Source organism: Bufo bufo, chromosome 6, assembly GCF_905171765.1.
Source record: "Bufo bufo chromosome 6, aBufBuf1.1, whole genome shotgun sequence".
NCBI lineage: Eukaryota > Metazoa > Chordata > Amphibia > Anura > Bufonidae > Bufo > Bufo bufo.
The window spans coordinates 70,431,108-70,454,019 of NC_053394.1; the positions used below are offsets into that span (position 1 = coordinate 70,431,108).

The 22,912-nt window shown below is 42.8% G+C and overlaps 1 long non-coding RNA gene across 1 annotated transcript in view; it reads left to right on the top strand.

Moving 5' to 3' along the window:
• LOC121003285 overlaps nucleotides 1-13,916 on the top strand; it is a 31,488-nt gene extending 17,572 nt beyond the window's left edge. Inside the window, exons 3-5 of the long non-coding RNA XR_005779453.1 lie at nucleotides 614-621; nucleotides 13,372-13,381; nucleotides 13,906-13,916. This is a non-coding gene — a long non-coding RNA (uncharacterized LOC121003285). The remainder of the gene's footprint in view (nucleotides 1-613; nucleotides 622-13,371; nucleotides 13,382-13,905) is intronic.
• Nucleotides 13,917-22,912: the final 8,996 nt, after the last annotated feature.

Here is a 22,912-nt window from a genome sequence, read left to right on the forward strand (position 1 = left end):
ACTAGCTTACCATCTCGGGCAGGGAGCAGCCTGTCTGAAATGTCTGGATCCGGCACTGCCGGACGCTACCTGACACCCGCCGGCCCTATTCACTATAATGGGGACTGGTGGAGATCCAGCTAAAAGGTCCAGAGTTCATTTCAAGTGTGCCATTTGCATTTGGAATCTGTTGCTCTCAACTCTCAAGATGAGATCCAAAGAGCTGTCACTATCAGTGAAGCAAGCCATCATTAGGCTGAAAAAAAAAAAAAAAAACATCAGAGAGATAGCAAAAACATTAGGCATGGCCAAAACAACTGTTTGGAATATTCTTAAAAAGGAGGAACGCATCGGTGAGCTCAGCAACACCAAAAGACCCAGAAGACCACAGAAAACATCTGTGGTGGATGACCAAAGAATTCTTTCCCTGGTGAAGAAAATACCCTTCACAACAGTTGGCCAGATCAAGAACACTCTCCAGGAGGTAGGTGTATGTGTATGTGTGTCAAAGTCAAGAATCAAGAGAAGACTTCACCAGAGTGAATACAGAGGGTTCACCACAAGATGTAAACCATTGGTGAGCCTCAAAAACAGGAAGGCCAGATTAGAGTTTGCCAAACGACATCTAAAAAAGCCTTCACAGTTCTGGAACAACATCCTATGGACAGATGAGACGAAGATCAACTTGTACCAAAGTGATGGGAAGAGAAGAGTATGGAGAAGGAAAGGAACTGCTCATGATCCTAAGCATACCACCTCATCAGTGAAGCATGGTGGTGGTAGTGTCATGGCGTGGGCATGTATGGCTGCCAATGGAACTGGTTCTCTTGTATTTATTGATGATGTGACTGCTGACAAAAGCAGCAGAATGAATTCTGAAGTGTTTCGGGCAATATTATCTGCTCATATTCAGCCAAATGCTTCAGAACTCATTGGACGGCGCTTCACAGTGCAGATGGACAATGACCCAAAGCATACTGCAAAAGCAACCAAAGAGTTTTTTAAGGGAAAGAAGTGGAATGTTATGCAATGGCCAAGTCAATCACCCGACCTGAATCCGATTGAGCATGTATTTCACTTGCTGAAGACAAAACTGAAGGGAAAATATGCCCCAAGAACAAGCAGGAACTGAAGACAGTTGCAGTAGAGGCCTGGCAGAGCATCACCAGGGATGAAACCCAGCATCTGGTGATGTCTATGTGGTCCAGACTTCAGGCTGTAATTGACTGCAAAGGATTTGCAACCAAGTATTAAAAAGTGAAAGTTTGATTTATGATTATTATTCTGTCCATTTCTTTTGGTCCCTTAACAAGTGGGAGGCACATATGCAAACTGTTGTAATTCCTACACCGTTCACCTGATTTGGATGTAAATACCCTCAAATTAAAGCTGACAGTCTGCAGTTAAAGCCCATCTTGTTCGTTTCATTTAAAATCCATTGTGGTGGTGTATAGAGCCAAAAATATTAGATTTGTGTCGATGTCCCAATATTTATGAACCTGACTGTAGCTCTACATAGGAGAAAGTTCATTTTTTGTTTTAGATGCATTGAAACAATGGAAAATTGGTTGCAAATGTGCACTTACCTGTACAATATCCCTCTCTCAATGGACAAAGTGATCTCCCATATGTTGAGAATGAGGTTTTTACTAATAGTCACTAGTGTTTTAATGTAGTAATTCCATATTGCTCTTTATATTTGAAGCAATGTACAGTAAACTGAATTTTATCTGGCAGCAATGGTACTTTATAGGTTCCAGATTGTCAAATATTCTGGATTATTAAATTTAAGTCATAAAAAAGTAGATAATCTAGAAGAAGAAAGCCAGAAATAAAAATGCTAAAATAAGAGAAAAATCCTAATTAATTATCACAGCTCAGGTTTCTGTTTCTATTCCTCCAAATAGTGCTGGGGATCAAGTGCTGAATTATCCAATTTTCTTGATTATCAAATGTCAGATAGAAGGAATATTAAAGGGGTTCTCCAGGCTTTTTAATATTGATGACCTACCCTCAGGATAGGTCATCAATATCAGATCGGCGGGGGTCCGATACCTGGCACCCCCGCCGATCAGCTGTACGTAGAGACGCAGTGCGCACGTGCCACCCCCCTCCTCTCCTCCTGCCCGCTGCTGCTGTCCCATAGACATACAGTAGCAGACAGGAAGAGAGAAGGGAGACGGCACGCATGCACTGCGCACGCCGTCTCACCGTCCAGTTGATGTGCCGGGTGTCGGACACCTGCCGATCTGATATTGATGACCTATCCTGAGGATAGTTAATCAATATTAAAAAGCCCGGACAACCCCTTTAAGGCCGATTTACAAGGGCTGACTGTGCAGGCAATTTTTGAGAATGAACTGTTTATTCCTGATAATTATCTGCTTGTCAGAGAAGGTAAGATCTGCATTTACATGAAGCAATCATCTCCTCTGTATGGGGACAAGAAATGGCTCGTCCTTATACAGATTCATTGTTTCTGGGCAGCAGATTCCTGCTTACAACTGGTGTTGGCCGAAATTTACAATCACCTAATGAAGAAGCATTTGCTCGATCATCGGGTGATTGACTTCACCATTACACAGGGCAGTTATCGGGAATGAGTGTTCCTAGGTACTCTCCTTCCCAAAAACTGCCCCGTTCATCGGCCCATACAAAGAGGCCTTTACTGGTCAATGAAAAAACCTTAAACGAGTCAAATTGCAACACAAGGACTATAGATAAAGTCACTTCTGAGCTGGATTGTCCTCCTGTTTCCTACAGATAACCCTTGTGAATCAGTAACATACAATGCCATACTGTACTACCACCCTCATCGTGGCCATTCAAAAATGACATAATGTGGGAGTGACTTCCTGTCCTTTCTATGATCTTACTGACATAAATTCCAGCTTAGTCCATATCAAAACTTCCTGACCAGAGGAATAACTAATGACATTGCAGTGAATATGGTATAATGGGAGGAACAGACAGTCAGGGGCTTTAATCCAGTGGTTCTCCAGCTGATGCAAAAATACAACACCCATCATGCCTTGGTAACTGCTGTTAGGGCATGATGGGAGTTGCAGTTTTGCGACAGCTGGAGAGCCACAGGTTGGGGAACAATTTATTTAGTCTGTCTAATCTATTATGTGTGTGCAATCAATTTTATCTGCAGTACCACTTATGACCAGTGGGCTGCAGTGTCTATCTAAGTCTGGATTTTTTTCTTCCCTTTATGATTGAACTTGTGGCCTATACATTATGCATATCTAGAATATACCATAAACCCCAAAACAGTAAAAGGTTGTCGCACTTACTTATATGTTGTAACTTTATATAAAGGGGACTCTTCTTAAAGTGCTATACCTGTTTAGACAAAATGCATTGTTAACAAAGGCCTTTTTCGGTTTTGACATGTAGACAATGGGTAGGAAAACTGCACACAAAAATAACACAAAAAAAAATAATGTGCGAAAGAACATGCTCACACACTATGCTCTTTATTATTTACACAGGATTGATTCCCAGACAGGGTTGGACTGCAGCTTCCCTATGGGAAACGTTATCCTCCGAGCTGTGTACTGCATAACCATAATCTTAAAACATCCATTAGGCCTCATGCACACGGCCGCAGTTTTGGCGGCTCGGATGCAGACCCATTCACTTCAATGGGGCCGTCACAGATATCGGACAGCACTCCATGTGCTGTCCGCATCCGTTGCTCCGTTCCGTGGTCCGCAAAAAAAATATAACCTGTCCTATTCTTGCCCGCATTTTGCAGACAAGAATAGGCAGTTATATCATTGGCTGTCCGTGCCGTTCTGAAAATTGCGGAACGCACACGGACTCCATTCGTGTTTTGCGGACAGCAAAACACACAACGGTCATGTGCATGAGGCCTAATACTAGGCTCGGACTGGCCCACAGGGGTACAGGTGAATCTCCCGATGGGCCCCTGAGCAAGGTGGGCCCCTAGTCTCCCACCCCCTGCACAAGTGGCACATAACACAGTAGACTTACTGCACTACATGCATATATTCAATGTACATCTCCTCCACCAGCCTGTGTTCATATTAAAAAAACTGATAGATTATTAAAGAAACTCCCCAGTTTATTATTATAGACTCGATCAGAGCGGAGATGACTTCTAGGTATAAAGGAAAGATACCAGTGTCCTCTTCTCCCAGGACCTACCTTCTCAAAGCTGCTGCAGGGACCCCCATATTCAATCATCTGGTAGCATCTTGTGTGAGCAGGTAATATTTGAATGCATCCGTTCGGTGGGACCCCAAAATAAATTTTACTGGTGGGCCCTAGGCACCCCAGTCTGACACTCCATAATGCAGTTGCTAAAATCGGTGACAGATTCAAGTGAATGACATGGAATCTAACCAAATGGGACTCCTGATGATCCCGAGGATGGGGGTCCCATCTTAATGGAGTCCACCGCGCCAGTCACTTCTATGGGACTGATGGGGCACGGTCTACTTCAGTCCCATACAAGTGACTGGAGCTTATGGACCAACATGCGCACTACTGCCCCATTCAGAGAGGGAACTGGGGACCCCCATGAACCGATAAGTATCACCTCCTGTGGATAGGTGATAACTACTTATTCAAGGGATAACCCCTTTAAATTTGCCTGTTATACACCATGTTTCATGTGCCACATTATGTGCCTTATGTATGCCACTCTGAGGCGCCAGTGGGGTAGCCATGATGTGCACTATTGTGGTGGGTGAGATCGCATGTATGTATTGAGGCCAAGGCGGGAATGCATGTTGATAATTTCATAGGCAGTCTGTGACGGCATACAGCTTGGGAAGGGTGTTGAGAGGAATTACAGATTATCTGCATTGAATATGTTGTATCTGGCACTGTTTATACGTACAGTACAGTGCAGTATATACTACGATACATTGGTGACAGTGAAGAGTTAACTGCCTGGTAATGAAGCAGAAGCTGGGCCGAGTCACAGGTCAGCGTGACGGGCACTTTGCTACACAGTGGCTTAACGACTGGCCCCACAGCAAAATTTTTGAATGGGGCCCCCCAGCAACTTCTTCGCAACCCCCTTCTCCTGTGCAACCCCCACTCCTGTGGCTAGTCAAGATCGGTCTCTCAGGCGAGGCCCAGCAGCCGCTCTGTACACTTACTGCAGTGTCTCTGTATATGTCATTTTATAATACTGTAGAGGGGGCCCTGACAATAAAATCTTTTAGTCTTCTTCCTGGGTGGGCCCCTTCTGTGTTCGGGCCCCAAAGCAACAACTTCTCTTGCTTCCCCTGTAGATACGCCCCTGTTGCTAGTGTTGCCACACTAGCTAGCATGGTCAAAGAATAGATAAGTAATAGTACAGGGAGATGCAGGACAAGCAGCGACAGACAGCGAAAGAGCACAGAGAGTGAACTGGAAGATGCTGCAGATTCCTGCATGTAGTCAGCTAGCAGTGGAGGTGAGTTGCACTATCCATTCAAGTTCACCACCTCAGTCCCTAGATAAGGCAAAGACACAGCTGAGCACTACAGAGGAGTAGAGGCCAGAGCATAGGGGTAGTGAAAAGTCACTAAAGGTCCCTTTAGGACGATACAGCAGGCGATTGTTGGGAAGGAAGTGTTTCTTCTCAGCAAGCGCCTGCTTGTCAGCGGAGGAGACCGCTCCATTTACATGCAGCGATCTCCTCCACAGTATGGGGAGCTATGATCGCTAATGCCATAGCTCATCCCCATACAGACTCATTGTTTGCTGACAGCAGATCGTGTTTACACAGCACCATCTTCTGCCAGCAGACAACTATTTTTGTGTCCGCATGAATGATGTGATTACCCGACGATCTGGCATTTTGCTTGTTCTTCGGGTAACCAGCGGCACCTTTCTCTGCGAACGCTTGTTAGCGATTATCTGGCAGATTCTCGGCGCTTCTAAAGGGCCCTTCAGCCCCTGTATCCTGATAGCAGCCAAAGCCTGCAAAGAAGCCAGGTCATACACACGCAGACAAGCCAGCCTGCCACCATTATTGCCATTAACAGAGGCATCCATGCTGTGGCTATAGTGTGAGCAGTACTGTGTGCTAGACTGTGTGTCGCATGGAGAGGAATACCATGACCTTTAAAAACAGTGAAAGTGTGGTGTGCATGCAATGGTGAGGAGAGAAATATCACGAGTGGAGGAAATACTGTGGTGCCATCTTAAGGAGACTACCACCAGGGAAGTTGGGTGCATTACAAGATAAAGGGAGAGAAAGCTGTTGCTTCTTTATGGGACTGTGTTTGGCGCCTGTTGCCGCTTAGGCTGTGCCTTCATCGAGAGGCTCGGTAACCACATATTCGTTGCGTCATTTGTGAGGCTGTAACTGCCTTGTATGAGATTCCTGTAAGCGGTAAGCCTGTTGTCTGTTGTGTAAAACCTGCAACCATCAAGCGTGTTTCTCAATGTGAGACCAGTACATCCTTGTTCAAGTTATGCCTGTGTCCGACTGCATTCCTTCCGCCATTTTAGACTGATGAGCTACGCACACCACTTACAGGCCAAGGAGAATTTTTCTGTAAGGTCTGACCCCCTTAGGGCACCTACACGCGGTGCAGATTTGTATGCAGAAAATCCACATGAAATCCACACCCAAACCGCTTAAAAAACACACATAAATCTGCACTATTTATTGCAGTTTTGTGTGATTTTTATGTGTTTTTGCTGCAGATTTTAATATATGTTAACAACCCCATGGAAGTCTGTGCAGAACAATTGACATGCTATGAATTTGAAAATCCACATGACAGTTGTCACGATCAGTGTGTGTGTGTGTGTGTGGGGGGAGGGGGGGTTATGGTTATGGTTGTGACTCTTGAACCGCATGCTGTTGCCTGCGGTCTGGTTTGGTTGTTCAATCACAGGTGAGGGCCGCTAGTTTGTTGCCTCACTTGTGGTTGCCGCTGGCAACATAAGGTATGTGGCAGTAGAGCAGCTGGAGCTGGTTGCTAGGCTGCTCGCTGTCATAGCAGGCGGTTGTCTCAGGCAACTTGTGTTATTTGTGTGTACACTTCCCCTTTAAGTTGCTGTCTTCCCTTGTCTGGTTTTGGAAGGGTTAACTCCCTTCTTTGTCTGTGAACACTGGGTGTGTCTGAGTGTGGGTGTGGCTACTTTGGGCTATAAAGCCTTTCTGGAGACTTGATGCTGGGGGGTACTTCAGCCATGGTTGCTGGAGTCATCCTCCTGGTTATTTACTATCTGCCAGTGTGGGCCACCCTTGTGGTCATAAGTTTATGTCACACATGATGTTATGAAGGTGTGTTTTTGGTATGCTTGTTTATTGCAGCTTATGGTCCTGGGTTCCTGTGTGATGTGTGCTGTGTCCGTTTGTGTTCTTGTGGACAGCAGCGCTTTTGCATGGGTTCCAGGCTTTGTGTCTGTGGCGGGTAGGTGCTATACTTGTTGCATTTACCTGCCATTGCTATAAGTTGTTGATGTCCCCCTTTTCTTGTAGCTTGCCCAGTGAGACTCCTGTTCCTCCGTTCCTAGGAGGAACAGGTCGTCTTATCCTGCTCCTAGTTCAGGGCCACCCTGAGGGCTAGTAGGAATCTTAGGTTTCCGGTGTATGAGCCCTCCTACCATCAGGGTCGGCTTATACGGCTAGGAGACAGGGTCAGAGTTAGGGATATAATAGGAGGTGACCTGCTCCCTGATCTCTGTCCTGGCCTTGCAGCGACCAACATCTTCTGGCATCGCACGGCTGAGGGTTTTCCCCATCCTCAGCCGTGACAGGAAGAAACAGGTCACCTCCTAGACAACCCTAATCCGGGCCCTGACTACCTATCAATATGAATAGACCTTGAGGGTAGGAATATTCATAAGCAGGATACCTAGACCCTGATTTCCCTATAAGGCCGTGGAATAAGTATAATACCAGAGACAACCCATTCCTTCCCAGATGGACGAATGGAAGTCTCTGTCTCAGGCCCCAGGGAATGTAACAAATACAAACAAACGCGACACTTAACTTCTGTAGAGATGGAAGAACAGGAACACTAGAGAGGATCTCACACCAGCTCAGCCAAACCCAAATGACGCTATCAACCGCATAGTCAGAAGGGTGGGGTGAGACTATAAAGGGTAGAAGTGATGACCACTGAGCAACAGCTGAGAAAAGGGGAGTGGTCATTAACCCTATCAACACTGAATCAAGAGAAATCAAGGAGGCTGTTAGATTCATCCACGCTCAGCCAATCTTCTTGATTTCCTGACATCAGTCACCTGAGAGACCGTGATAGCGGTTCAATTTCCACACCGAAAAAAAAAGAAAAATGTACAACTCTCAACTCTCATTCACTTTGATGGTACTGTATTATGCTGCGGTTATTTCTCATGAAAATTCATGCTGAAAAACCATGCGTAATTCTAAACTTTTGCAGGTACCCTTACAGTTTGAATGGAGGTTTCTAAAACACCATTCACTTAGGCTGCTTTCACACTAGCGTTTTGAATTCCGCTATTGAGATCCGTCATAGGATCTTAATAGCGGAAGAAAACGCTTCAGTTTTGTCCCCATTCATTGCCAATGGGGAGAAAACTGAACTAAACGAAATGCACCAAAATGCATTCCGTTCCATCTGGTTGCGTCCCCATTCCGGACAGAATAACGCTGCAAGCAGCGTTTTTCTGTCCGCATTGTGGTGCGGAGCAAGACGGATCCGTCATGACTCACAATGTAAGTCAATGGAGACGGATCCGTTTTCTCTGACACAATAGAAAAAAAATCCGTCCCCCATTGACTTTCAATGGTGTTCATGACGGATCCATCCTGGCTATATAAGACATAATACAACTGGATCCGTTTATGACGGATGCAGCTGGTCGTATTATTGTAACGGAAGCGTTTTTGCAGATCCATGACGGATCCGCAAAAAATGCTAGTGTGAAAGTAGTCTTATATTGCACTGTACAGTTATTGCAGGTTCTTACCATGCCATATGCAGCCGTGAAATAAGGCATAAGAAGTACACGCATAAAATGTAAAATAATATGAAACACAATGGAATTGCTCTATGAGTAGTTTCCTAATAAACTGTTATTGACCAGATTGCTCCCATTATAAGTGGCAGTAATTCTAACCCAGTGCCAGGCGGTGCAGGTAATTCACTACAGTTGCCTTTAGAGCCCATTATCAAGCTACCTCCGCTCATATTCTGCCTCTCGTGCATGCAATTTTCTTATTAGCTGGTAGTAGTTGGGAGAATAACGATGAACTGGAATCACAAGAGGTGCACAGAGGAGAACCTCTGCACGGACGGATTGTCTGATTAGAAGAATGGTGCATAGTGATCTGTTCTGTACTACAAGTGAAATTGTATGTTACACCCCAAGCCTAGGGCGGCAAACAGTGTCTACACAAGGCAGAAGGCACTTTCACGACATTGGGCTATGAGTCTGATGTTCAGCTACAGGTGTTCTACTGACCTCAGTGCCACCGCACTCAAAGGCTATCATGGTGAACAACATGATGGCAATGAAGGCTGGAATAGAGGTCTATCCTCTTCGATGAGTCCCGCATTTATCTTGGGCGCGATGGCGCTGGAGATTGGTCTGGAGACCACGTGGGCAACACCTTGAAGAGACCTTCACAGGGGAACATCACACCGGTCCTTCTTCCAGGATTATGTTTATGGATGGCATAATGTACGGTAGCCGAACCCCTCTAGTCTTCATTTCATGTACACGAACAGCTCTGGATTATATTGATTTGATTGTGGAACCAGTGGTACGGCCATTTCTCCAAAGTTTCCCAGGAGCCATTTTTTTTTAACAGGACTACACCATGTTATTCGTGCTGCTGTCAGCAACCTGCATGGTCTCAACGTCCTACCATGGCCTGTGTGCTCATTGGTTGCATGCCAAGGTGTGTAAGTACGTGTATTTCAGTGGATGGAGCTCATACTCGATACTGAATAAATCAAGATGTTTTAAATATTTTGTTTTCATTTTTTATCATTTGCATATTATTAACATGTCTATTGATCCTGTGATTCCATAATGCCATTACTTTTCCTTCTTGGTGTTGCAATTCTAATGTTGATGAGTGCGTAACATATACTTGGCACCATAGTCAAAGCCAGATAACTGGACTTTGGAGAAGCTGCATATTTTTATAAGCAATTTATTAAACTTTTATGTCAATTACATAAACAAGATCAACATCAGTCATTTATCAGTTATGATATATCAAGGTTATATATCTTATTACGTCATAACTTAACAGGACATCCTGAGGTCAAACTCCAGAATATCAAAACATCTCCTCATTTAGGGTATCTTTCAGACCTTAGCCCTTATATCCGCAATCAGGTTGTCACAACAAACCTTCACGTTATGTCACCACCATCCCCATTTTAGGATTTGCAAGGATTCAAGATTTTACACAATCTAAGTATCTAGTGTTCTGTTTGTCCCCCTCTCCACTCCTCCCCTGATCTCCCTGAATTTTTAGTGGGCCTAGGTCCTGAAGCACAATATTAATGCAACTTGACCTTTCCTTTCGCTGAAGTTCAGCTGAGTCATATGCCTCCCGTATCTCCCAGGAGAACAGAAGGATGGAACGAAAAAATTCAGTTTGCCCAACCCTTCTCTCCCATGACATCATCTCTTGGGGAAGAATCAGGGCTCCCTATACACATTAGATTGTGGGCTGAACCCACCGTGCTTGGCAGGTTCATCATCAATAGACTAATGTGTATAGTGGCATTAAGACTGTCCTGAATTTGCTGATTATCAGGACAGTCTGCGTCAGAACCTTCTTCCCATCATAGGAGGTCCTATCTCCAGAAGTGGAGCTGAGCAGAGGGAACAAACCCTTTAAAATCAAAGGATGTGTGAAGAGCAATGACGAGATTTGATTCTGAGTTAACAATGTTGATTATGTAACTCAGCCATGACTACGATTGTAATGAAAAGAAATGACATGCCCGAATAGGTTTATGTTATGTGATTTGTTCAGCCAGATGATTTATGTATTATGGTAAGCACAGCTTCTAGCTCCACTGATTATTATTTTTTTTTTTTTTTGCTTTGCACATCATTGCATCTCTTCAAACCTCTGTTGACTTGAGTACATCGAGTTGTAGAACTCATGCATCCCAGAATTATTTATCATTCTAACACCTTAAAAGTTACTGTACTTTCACACAGTTTAATTTCATTTCATAGAAATGGTGTAACTAGCAAATTTCGAGATCACATAATTAAAAAAATCTGCCTGGATCCACCTGAAAAAAGCTGTAAAGTCATGGCCACTAGGGGTCTCCGTTCCACCTAAGTTGCAGTCCACTGCCCTGTTGTCAGGCAACATCCGTAATTATTGACAGAGACGGCAGAGAGGAAGTGGGGGCCTGTCAGAGCTAGCTGAGATCCTGAGCCTGAGAAAAGAACTGCTTCTACACGGCTTCTGAATTTGCGGGAGCCTCCTGTCTTTCTGTAAGTGTGATTTCCCTCTCTTTATCTTTTCTGTGAAAACAAACATAGAGGGAAGTAATGGAAAGGATATCACAGCAGTACAGTGCTGGCAGATTTCATAGAAGGGATATGCCCCCAGCTTCTGAGTCAAATGCATCTAGCTGTGCAGCTGAAACAGGGAATAATATGGCTGAAAAAGACTTTAGGGAAGACCAAACAACATCTGTTCCTTCACAGTTATGATCGTACAAAGAAGCACAGCCACTATGCAAAAAAAATTTTTTTAACTCAGGTACATGCTCAGATGTGTTAGGGTGCCTTCACACATGGTGGAAAAATTCGCCAGAAAATACACAGGTGAGGATTTTTACAAATGTGCAGTTTACATATTGTGATTAGTAAGAAGGCATCGCTGGCAAGCTATCTGCAGAAATGTTATACATTCTAGAACAGAGCCTTTCTGCAGAGAAGTCTCTTTGTTGGCCGTTGTCTGCTGCTCCTGGCTTGTTCCAGTAAAGGACTAGTTACTGCATAACTACCGGCCACCTCCACATCTGAATGCTAATTCGACTACCCGTGCTGCACCCACTCATTACATCTATACCAACCCTACACAGTCTGATCTTGTATTCATCTGTTGCTGTCTCTTTTCTGTCCTCTTAACATGCATTCTGGAAGTAGAGGACAGTCTGTAGCATTAAATGTGTCCTTGTGTATGTGACATAACTGTAATACCGTGTATACCATGACCAAGGGCTTTGTAAGCGCCTGCATCGATAAGTGTCAGTTCTTTTGACTAGTGACTGACAGGTCTCCGCAGGAGCACAGAGATCTGCTGGTGCCAGCATCTTTGCTAAGCAAAGTCACAAGCGTCTCCCTTTGGTCTCGGCGAGTCAATGTTCTTGTGAGTCTCGTTATATAGGGCACGACTGCTTTCGCTGCCGTCTGGTTTACCTGATACTGGGCAATTTTAGCTGCTTGTTAATTAAAGATGTCGCTCAATGTATAATGGATCAACAGCTGAAAGCTACTCCCCAGCTCACACAGTGCAGCTTATTGAAGGCAATGAGATAATATAAAAGGCAATCAGCGCTCGTTTCACCAAGATGCACATTTTCCATCGTAACTTTCAGTGCGGCAATGCCGTGAACCTTCTCAGAGGGAGCGAAGGCTTTTTATGTGGTTAGTAACCTGTTCATTTCTCAAAAGGAAGCAGACACTTTGGAGGGTTTCTTAATAGAGAATGGATATGTTAGCCTAGCTACAAGGAAAAAATCTAAATCTAATCTTTAAAATGTAGAAATAAAGGACAATGGCAGATAAAGATCTAATTCTATCATTCTCTAATTCAGAATTTTTCGTTAGTCGTCAGCACTGAATATTTGCCTGTTACAGTCAGAAGGAAGTTGGTTGCAGGGCTGGCCTTAGGGTGTGTGTGACCTGTGCAGTCCCACTTCTCGAATGTCTCTGCTGAAGGGGGTGCCTTAAAGGAGTACTCCTTATTCCCATCCTCATCTCATTGATGGCATATCACTATCAATGTCAGATAGGTACGAGCCCCGCCTATGGGACTCACTCCTATTTCCAGAAAGGGTCTTCCTCAAAGTGAAGGAGAGCACACTGCACAAGCTCTGCCACCCTCCATTCACCACTGTGGGAGTTCCTAATATAGCTGAGCGCTGGCACCTTGCAGCGCTGGGGTCCTAGGTTCGAATCCGACCAAGGACAACATCTGCATGGAGTTTGTATGTTCTCTCCGTGTTTGCATGGGTTTCCTCCGGGGACTCTGGTTTCCTCCCACACTCAAAAACATACTGATAGTTACCTTAGATTGTGAGCCCCATTGGGGACAGTGTGATGCTAATGTCTGTAAAGCGCTGCGGAATATGTCAGCGCTACATAAGTGCGTAAAATAAATAATGTGCAGTGTGCTCTCCTCCACTTCAGGAAGCACCGTTCTAGAGACAGGAGTGGGTGATATGTTGGAGATGGAATAATCCTTTGAGCAGCCTATACAAAATGGATATGAATTCAACCCTCTCCCCATTCACACCATGTTCGGCCAAGCATACATGTACAGTCAGGTCCATAAATATTGGGACATCGACACAATTCTAACATTTTTGGCTCTATAAACCACCACAATGGATTTGAAATGAAACGAACAAGATGTGCTTTAACTGCAGTCTGTCAGCTTTAATTTGAGGGTATTTACATCCAAATCAGGTTAACGGTGTAGGAATTACAGCAGATTGCATATGTGCCTCCCACTTGTTGAGGGACCAAAAGTAATGGGACAGAATAATAATCATAAATCAAACTTTCACTTTTTAATACTTGGTTGCAAATCCTTTGCAGTCAATTACAGCCTGAAGTCTGGAACGCATAGACATCACCAGACGCTGGGTTTCATCCCTGGTGATGTTCTGCCAGGCCTCTACTGCAACTGTCTTCAGTTCCTGCTTGTTCTTGGGGAATTTTCCCTTCAGTTTTGTCTTCAGCAAGTGAAATGCATGCTCAATCAGATTCAGGTCGGGTGATTGACTTGGCCATTGCATAACATTCCACTTCCTTCCCTTAAAAAACTCTTTGGTTGCTTTTGCAGTATGCTTTGGGTCATTGTCCATCTGCACTGTGAAGCGCTGTCCAATGAGTTCTGAAGCATTTGGCTGAATATGAGCAGATAATATTGCTCGAAACACTTCAGAATTCATCCTGCTGCTTTTGTCGGCAGTCACATCATCAATAAATACAAGAGAACCAGTTCCATTGGCAGCCATACATGCCCACGCCATGACACTACCACCACCATGCTTCACTGATGAGGTGGTATGCTTAGGATCATAAGCAGTTCCTTTCCTTCTCCATACTCTTCTCCTCCCATCACTCTGGTACAAGTTGATCTTGGTCTCATCTGTCCATAGGATGTTGTTCCAGAACTGTGAAGGCTTTTTTAGATGTCGTTTGGCAAACTCTAATCTGACCTTCCTGTTTTTGAGGCTCACCAATGGTTTACATCTTGTGGTGAACCCTCTGTATTCACTCTGGTGAAGTCTTCTCTTTATTATTGACTTTGACACACATACACCTACCTCCTGGAGAGTGTTCTTTATCTGGCTAACTGTTGTGAAGGGTGTTTTCTTCACCAGGGAAATAATTCTTGGGTCATCCACCACAGTTGTTTTCCGTGGTCTTCCGGGTCTTTTGGTGTTGCTGAGCTCACCGGTGCGTTCCTTCTTTTTAAGAATGTTCCAAACTGTTTTGGCCACGCCTAATGTTTTTGCTATCTCTCTGATGGTTTTTTTTCTTTTTTTTTCAGGATAATGATGGCTTGCTTCACTGATAGTGACAGCTCTTTGGATCTCATCTTGAGAGTTGACAGCAACAGATTCCAAATGCAAATAGCACACTTGAAATGAACTCTGGACCTTTTATCTGCTCATTGTAATTGGGATAATGAGGGAATAACGCACACCTGGCCATGGAACAGCTGAGAAGCCAATTGTCTCATTACTTTTGGTCCCTTAACAAGTGGGAGGCACATATGCAAACTGTTATAATTCCTACACTGTTCACCTGATTTGGATGTAAATACCCTCAAATTAAAGCTGACAGTCTGCAGTTAAAGCACATCTTGTTTGTTTCATTTCAAATCCATTGTGGTGGTGTATAGAGCCAAAAATGTTAGAATTGTGTCAATGTCCCAATATTTATGGACCTGACTGTATATGGGGAAATCAAGAGACATAGCTCTCAGCCGACAGATTTCTCATATGTGTGGCCTGGCACTCGAGGCTTTTGGTCACCTTGAATCTTAATATTAATTATATAGCGGTATTATTCATATAGCGCTGATGATGTCATGTATGTGGCGGTTACTTGGTCATTGGTATTATTATTTGTTATTTGGTCTTTTCTGTATTTTATACAGTGTACAGACAACCATATCAAACATTGCCTGAGAATATGGGACACCAGCAAAATGTACCGCCCGTGGCACATCTAATGTCAGGCTGGAATTTCTGGCTCTGATGGAGGAGGTCAGATTCTCCACTCCAAAGTGGACCGGTATTCGATAAATGTAAGCAGAGAATGTAATTGTGCCCATACTGCTTAAATCATTGTCGGACGAGCCTTAACCCAACAGCTATTCCTCTCAACAGCTGAACTTGCATGTGTTATTAAAGAGGAGAGGGGGAATAAGTCTTTGCTAGACTGCCAGCAAAGAACATGGTGGTAAATGTAGGGTTGGTATGTGGCGGGTAAGACTGCAAGTACCAGTAGGAGATAGGTTGAACACATTTTATAGACACTACTTTTTTTATGCAGTTTGTCAAATATGGATCCTTTTACACGTGGCGAGGATTGGGACTAGTGTTGAGCGAATCAACACTATTTCAGGGAAAATTTGATTCACCGCAAAGCCAAATTTCCTCAAGCTTCGTGATAGCGAATCGATTTTCCCTAAAGTAGTGTAAAAAAAATAAAATAAAATCATACTTACCTCGCACAAAATCCCGTGCACAGTGACGTATGGATGAGCAAATGGATGAGGTACAGTAGGTATGATTTTATTACATTTTTCTTTTATTTTACACTAGATTATTGCTATCAGATGTCGCGGTCATGTATGAACGCAGCATCTGAGGGGTACAATGACGGGGAATTGCACAATTGCAGATTCGTGGAGAAGCAGCCAAATCAAATGTTCTTTACTTCGCTCATCTCTAATTGAGACAATTATTGGGGACAAACATCCGTATGAACACTTGCCTTGTGTAAGTTTGATTGCATCACTGCATTGCTTTCATGTGGCACATAACGTCATTATTTGTGGGCCACACGTTGCTTTGTGTAAAAAGGGGTGTGCTGTCGACAAACAAAGGAATGAATCTGTAGGGGGATGAATGATCGCATTAATAATCATTCATGAAATATAGATAGCACCCTCATGCCTAAGAGACAGTCATCAACATGTATTTCATCTCACCGTCCCATCCTCTGGTAAGTGGATCAAACATATTATATAATGCACTTTCTAAAATGTCCTAGAGGAAAAATGTCATCTGAATAAAGACTGTAGGATTGCTGAGTTTATATATTCCACCTAATTTGGTGGCATCGGGGAGCAGTTGTTAAACCTGATTATACAATGTGACGCAGTAAAGACTTGGACGGGCAGAAAACGGAGATTTCATAAAGTCCTTCAACTCCTTGGAAGACGGCTCCGAGCAGTGGCATGGAGGAGAAGAGAAACAAAATTAAGAAATGTCAGGGTTTGTTTGAAGACAGATGGGAAAAATGCCAGAGGACAAACCAGAGTGAAAGGTAGGTGAAAATTGGTATGGAGGCAGCCAAGAGGAATTTAATTAGGTGATAAGGGAAATCAGTATTACCCACATTTTGTCCTTATATTTCACGTACCTTGAACTCCTGCCACTAAGAATAGAAGGAAATGTGACTGCATTTTCAATTGAACACGACTTCAGTTCCAGCCATGAATCCTGATTTTTGGGTACTCTGCTCTGCAGAATGTGCCAGTCCCTTATTTAGCATGCCTTTGGCGACTCATAAACTCATGCATATGATAATTAAGCTTGAATCTCCTTAATCAAATTAATGCACAAAACATGACTACAAAATTGTCATTTTAATCACATGAAGACTTAAATATGTCAGAAAAATTATGTAAATGATATTAAGATTTATTGTTGCTTATCCTTCCAAAATGATGTTGTTACAAGATCCTCATATGGTAAAATCAGAATATGGGACGCGAGGCTTCGGCATTACTTATTTTGCACGAGTTGCAATGAAAATGTATTAAAACCTGTTTATTAGATTAGGGTGAGGGACACATATAGATAGTACTTTTCTGTTTCATGTAGATAGCATATTCCTTAGCGAGGCCTAAGTCTGCCATGTAGGAAACAAAGGCAACTGCATGGGGCTTCTGGGTAAAGGGAGAGTGAAGGCCATTATAAAATCTGTCTTTCCTTGCTGTAAATCCAAAATCAGGCACATAAGTCAGTAAATAGGTCTGCAGGTGAATGTTTAACGGGGGCATTTTAAAGATACTCATAAATGGTTGGTGATCGGAGAGTTCCAGGTTGAAAACATCCACTTACATTTGTTAATTTGGTGGTGCTACATGAGCATGACCGGACTGGGATTAAACACCAACCCTGACGTATATATAGTATCGACTCACGTGGCCATGGGCCTGTCATATTTTCAATTTAAAAATGTTCATTTCTGGCACAGCCGGGATGAGGGCTATGCGTGTGTAGGTGAATGCCTAGGACAGGAGAGGGAGAGGAGAGGGTCATTTTTATTAAAATTAGAAAAAAATATTGCAGCACCTCCTATTACTCTTCAACGCACTTCCATCAGTCTCAGTGAAGAGAAAAGCACCTATTGGTACAGCAGGACCACGCACAGTACAGGGCAAAATGAAATGTATGAGCGGGGATCTAGCAAGATGGATGACTCACTTAACCCCTTAAGGACTCGGCCCTATTTCACCTTACGGACTTGGCCATTTTTTGCAAATCTGACCAGTGTCACTTTAAGTGCTGATAACTTTAAAACGCTTTGACTTATCCAGGCCATTCTGAGATAGTTTTTTCGTCACATATTGTACTCCATGACACTGGTAAAATGAAGTCAATTCATTGTTATTTATAAAAAAAATACCAAATTTACAAACAAATTTGTAAAATATTGCAAATTTCCAAGTTTTAATTTCTCTACTTCTATAATACATAGTAATACCTCTAAAAATAGTTATTACTTTACATTCCCCCTATGTCTACTTCATGTTTGGATCATTTTGGGAATGATATTTTATTTTTTGGGGATGTTACAAGGCTTAGAAGTTTAGAAGCAAATCTTGAAATTTTTCTGAAATTTTCAAAAACCCAATTTTTAGGGACCAGTTCAGGTCTGAAGTCACTTTGCGAGGCTTACATAATAGAAACCACCCAAAAATGACCCCATTCTATAAACTACCCCCCTCAAGGTATTCAAAACTGATTTTACAAACGTCATTAACCCTTTAGGTGTTCCACAAGAATTAATGGAAAATAGAGATACAATTTAAAAATTTCACTTTTTTGGCAGATTTTCCATTTTAATAATTTTTATCCAGTTACAAAGCAAGGGTTAACAGCCAAACCAAACTCAATATTTATGGCCCTGATTCTGTAGTTTACAGAAACACTCCATATGTGGTCATAAACTACTGTATGGGCACACGTCAGGGCACAGAAGGAAAGGAATGCCATACGGTTTTTGGAAGGCAGATTTTGCTGGACTAGTTTTTTTTGACACCATGTCCCATTTGAAGCCCCCCTGATGCAACCCTAGAGTAGAAACTACATAAAAGTGACCCCATCTAAGAAACTACACCCCTCAAGGTATTCAAAACAGATTTTACAAACGTCGTTAACCCTTTAGGTGTTCCACAAGAGTTATTGGCAAATGGAGATGAAATTTCAGAATTTCAATTTTTGGGCAAATTTTCCATTTTAATCAATTTTTCCCAGTAACAAAGCAAGGATTAACAGCCAAACAAAACTCAATATTTATGGCCCTGATTCTGTAGTTTACAGAAACACCCCATATGTGGTCGTAAACAGCTGTACCGGCACACTGCAGGGCGCAGAGGGAAAGGAATGCCATACGGTTTTTGGAAGGCAGATTTTGCTGAACTGTTTTTTTGACACCATGTCCCATTTGAAGCCCCCCTGATGCACCCCTAGAGTAGAAACTCAAAAAAAGTGGCCCCATTTTAGAAACTACGGGATAGGGTGGCAGTATTGTTGGTACTAGTTTAGGGTACATATGATTTTTGGTTGCTCTATATTACACTTTTTGTGAGGCAAGATAACAAGAAATAGCTGTTTTGGCAGAGTTTTTATTTTTTGTTATTTACAACATTCATCTGACAGGTTAGATCATGTGATATTTTTATAGACCAGGTTGTCACGGATGCGGCGATACCTAATATGTATACTTTTTTTTATTTATGTAAGTTTTACATAATGATTTCTTTTTTGAAGCAAAAAAAAAAATGTTTTAGTGTTTCCATAGTCTGAGAGCCAAAATTTTTTCAGTTTTTGGGCGATTACCTTGGGTAAGGTAGGATTTTTGCGGGATGAGATGACGGTTTTATTGGCACTATTTTGGGGTGCGTGTGACTTTTTGATCGCTTGCTATTATACTTTTTGTGATGTAAGGTGACAAAAAATTGTTTATTTAGCACAGTTTTTATTTTTAATTTTTTACGGTGTTTATCTGAGGGGTTAGGTCATGTGAACAGCTTTTTTAAAACAAAAAAAATGATGTTTTAGTGTCTTCATATTCTGAGCCATAGTTTTTTTATTTTTTGGGCGATTGTCTCAGGTAGGGGCTCATTTTTTGCGGGATGAGGTGACGGTTAGATTGGTACTATTTTGGTGGGCAAACGCCTTTTTGATCACTTGCTGTTGTACTTTCTGTGATGTAAGGTGACAAAAAAATGGTTTATTTAGCACAGTTTTTATTTTTTATTTTTTACGGTGTTCATCTGAGGGGTTAGGTCATGTGATATTTTTATAGAGCCAGTCGATACAGACGCAGCGATACCTAATATGTATACTTTTTTTTTACCCCTATTTTTTACCAATTTTTTTTAACTTTATTTGGGGAAAATTACGTTTTTGTTTATTTTTACTTTTTTGGGGGGAAAACTTTATTTTTTTCACTTTTTTTTGTCCCACTTTAGGATTTGAACTTTTGGGGGTCTGATCCTTTACAATGCATTCCAATACTTCTGTATTGGAATGCATTGGCTGTATGAGTAATACTGTGTGTATTACTCATACAGCTCCCGGCCTGTCAGATCCAGGGGGCTGGATCTCACAGGCTCGTCACCGGAAGGCAGCGCGATGCCTTCCTTAGACATCGCGCTGCCTTCCATGCCATCGGGTCCCCCCCACAGCCGCATGGGGACCCGATGGCACCGCCCGCCGCAACCACAGGTAAAAGCCGCAAACCGCAGGTCTGAATTGACCTGCGGTTTGCGGCGATCACCGATACGGGGGGTCACATGACCCCCCCGGCGTTGTGACAGGATGCCCGCTGAATGATTTCAGTGGGTATCCTGTTCCTATTAACCCCCGCCGCGCCGCAATCTATTTTTAAACTTAGGATCTACCGGTACGTCCTGAGTCCTTAAGGGGTAAAGGGGTTGTCCCGCGAAAAATATTCTACAGTTTTCTAACCAGCACCTGGAACTGAATACTTTTATACAGTGGGATGCGAAAGTTTGGGCAACCTTGTTAATCGTCATGATTTTCCTGTATAAATCGTTGGTTGTTACGATAAAAAATGTCAGTTAAATATATCATATAGGAGACACACACAGTGATATTTGAGAAGTAAAATGAAGTTTATTGGATTTACAGAAAGTGTGCTATAATTGTTTAAACAAAATTAGGCAGGTGCATAAATTTGGGCACTGTTGTAATTTTATTGATTCCAAAACCTTTAGAACTAATTATTGGAACTCAAATTGGCTTGGTAAGCTCAGTGACCCCTGACCTACATACACAGGTGAATCCAATTATGAGAAAGAGTATTTAAGGGGGTCAATTGTACGTTTCCCTCCTCTTTTAATTTTCTCTGAAGAGTAGCAACATGGGGGTCTCAAAACAACTCTCAAATGGCCTGAAGACAAAGATTGTTCACCATCATGGTTTAGGGGAAGGATACAGAAAGCTGTCTCAGAGATTTCAGCTGTCTGTTTCCACAGTTAGGAACATATTGAGGAAATGGAAGACCACAGGCTCAGTTCAAGTTAAGGCTCGAAGTGGCAGACCAAGAAAAATCTCGGATAGACAGAAGCGACGAATGGTGAGAACAGTCAGAGTCAACCCACAGACCAGCACCAAAGACCTACAACATCATCTTGCTGCAGATGGAGTCACTGTGCATCGTTCAACCATTCGGAGCACTTTACACAAGGAGATGCTGTATGCGAGAGTGAAGCAGAGGAAGCCTTTTCTCCGCCCACAGCACAAAAAGTGCCGCTTGAGGTGGGCGAAAGCACATTTGGACAAGCCAGCTTCATATTGGAATAAGGTGCTGTGGACTGATGAAACTAAAATTGAGTTATTTGGCCATAATAAGGGGCGTTATGCATGGAGGAAAAAGAACACAGCATTCCAAGAAAAACACCTGCTACCTACAGTAAAATATGGTGGTGGTTCCATCATGCTGTGGGGCTGTGTGGCCAGTGCAGGAACTGGGAATCTTGTCAAAGTTGAGGGACGCATGGATTCCACTCAGTATCAGCAGATTCTGGAGACCAATGATGTTTTGTAAAGAGGAATGGTCCAAAATACCTTCAACCAGAATCCAGACTCTCATTGGAACCTACAGGAAGCGTTTAGAGGCTGTAATTTCTGCAAAAGGAGGATGTACTAAATATTGATTTCATTTCTTTTTTGTGGTGCCCAAATTTATGCACCTGCCTAATTTTGTTTAAACATTTATAGCACACTTTCTGTAAATCCAATAAACTTCATTTCACTTATCAAATATCACTGTGTGTCTCCTATATGATATATTTAACTGACATTTTTTATTGTAACAACCAATGATTTATACAGGAAAATCATGACGATTAACAAGGTTGCCCAAACTTTCGCATCCCACTGTAATTGCATGTAATTAGAAATGTTATATAGCTACCGAGTTATTCAGTAAAAGGTATCTGTATAGTGCTACTTAATTTCTTATTTCTTTGTCCTGCTCACTGAGATGGCTGCACATGGCCAGTTTCATCCTTTAACTGCCTCCTGAGCTGAGAGCTGCAGCAGAAAGGACACGTCCATGAGCTGTCGGATTGATATAAATTTAGCAGAGCAATGAATGGGGAGATCTCTGGATCCATGTGAGGTACAGGGCTGGTTCTAGCTGTGTTAGAAAGAGATTGCCATCTACTGTATGATGTCTGATTTTCTTTTTTTACATTATTCATGGGATAACTCCTTTAAGGAGCAGTACTCAAGTGTCTGGCTGTATGAAGGTCACATTGTTTAATATGATAAGTGGGGCTTGGTATCATGGAACTACAATGATTTCCTATTACTTTCCCCGACTTGGGCTTCTGACCTGCTGAGTATGAGGTAGCTCTCTAGGTTAGCAAGAGCAAACGAGCTGGAGCAGAAGTCAGAGAGTCTGTGGCGCTGGAAACTCAAGAGAACAGCTTTTCTCCTCCCTGACTCCCCCAATTAGAGGGCTTCCCATGAGAGACTATTATGGTATATTAATTGCATAAAAAAATAAAAAAATCAGGCAACCACTTATCCTTGGGTAACAAGAGATTCAACGATTGGGACAATGGCAGTCCCAGGTGGTGGCAGGCAGTGTGTAGGAGGGGATGCTGCCGAGGACTGATGAGAGTTGTGTAAGTCTATTACCTCACATTTGTCATGTTCCTCAGTGGGCGTTGCCTCATTTCTTC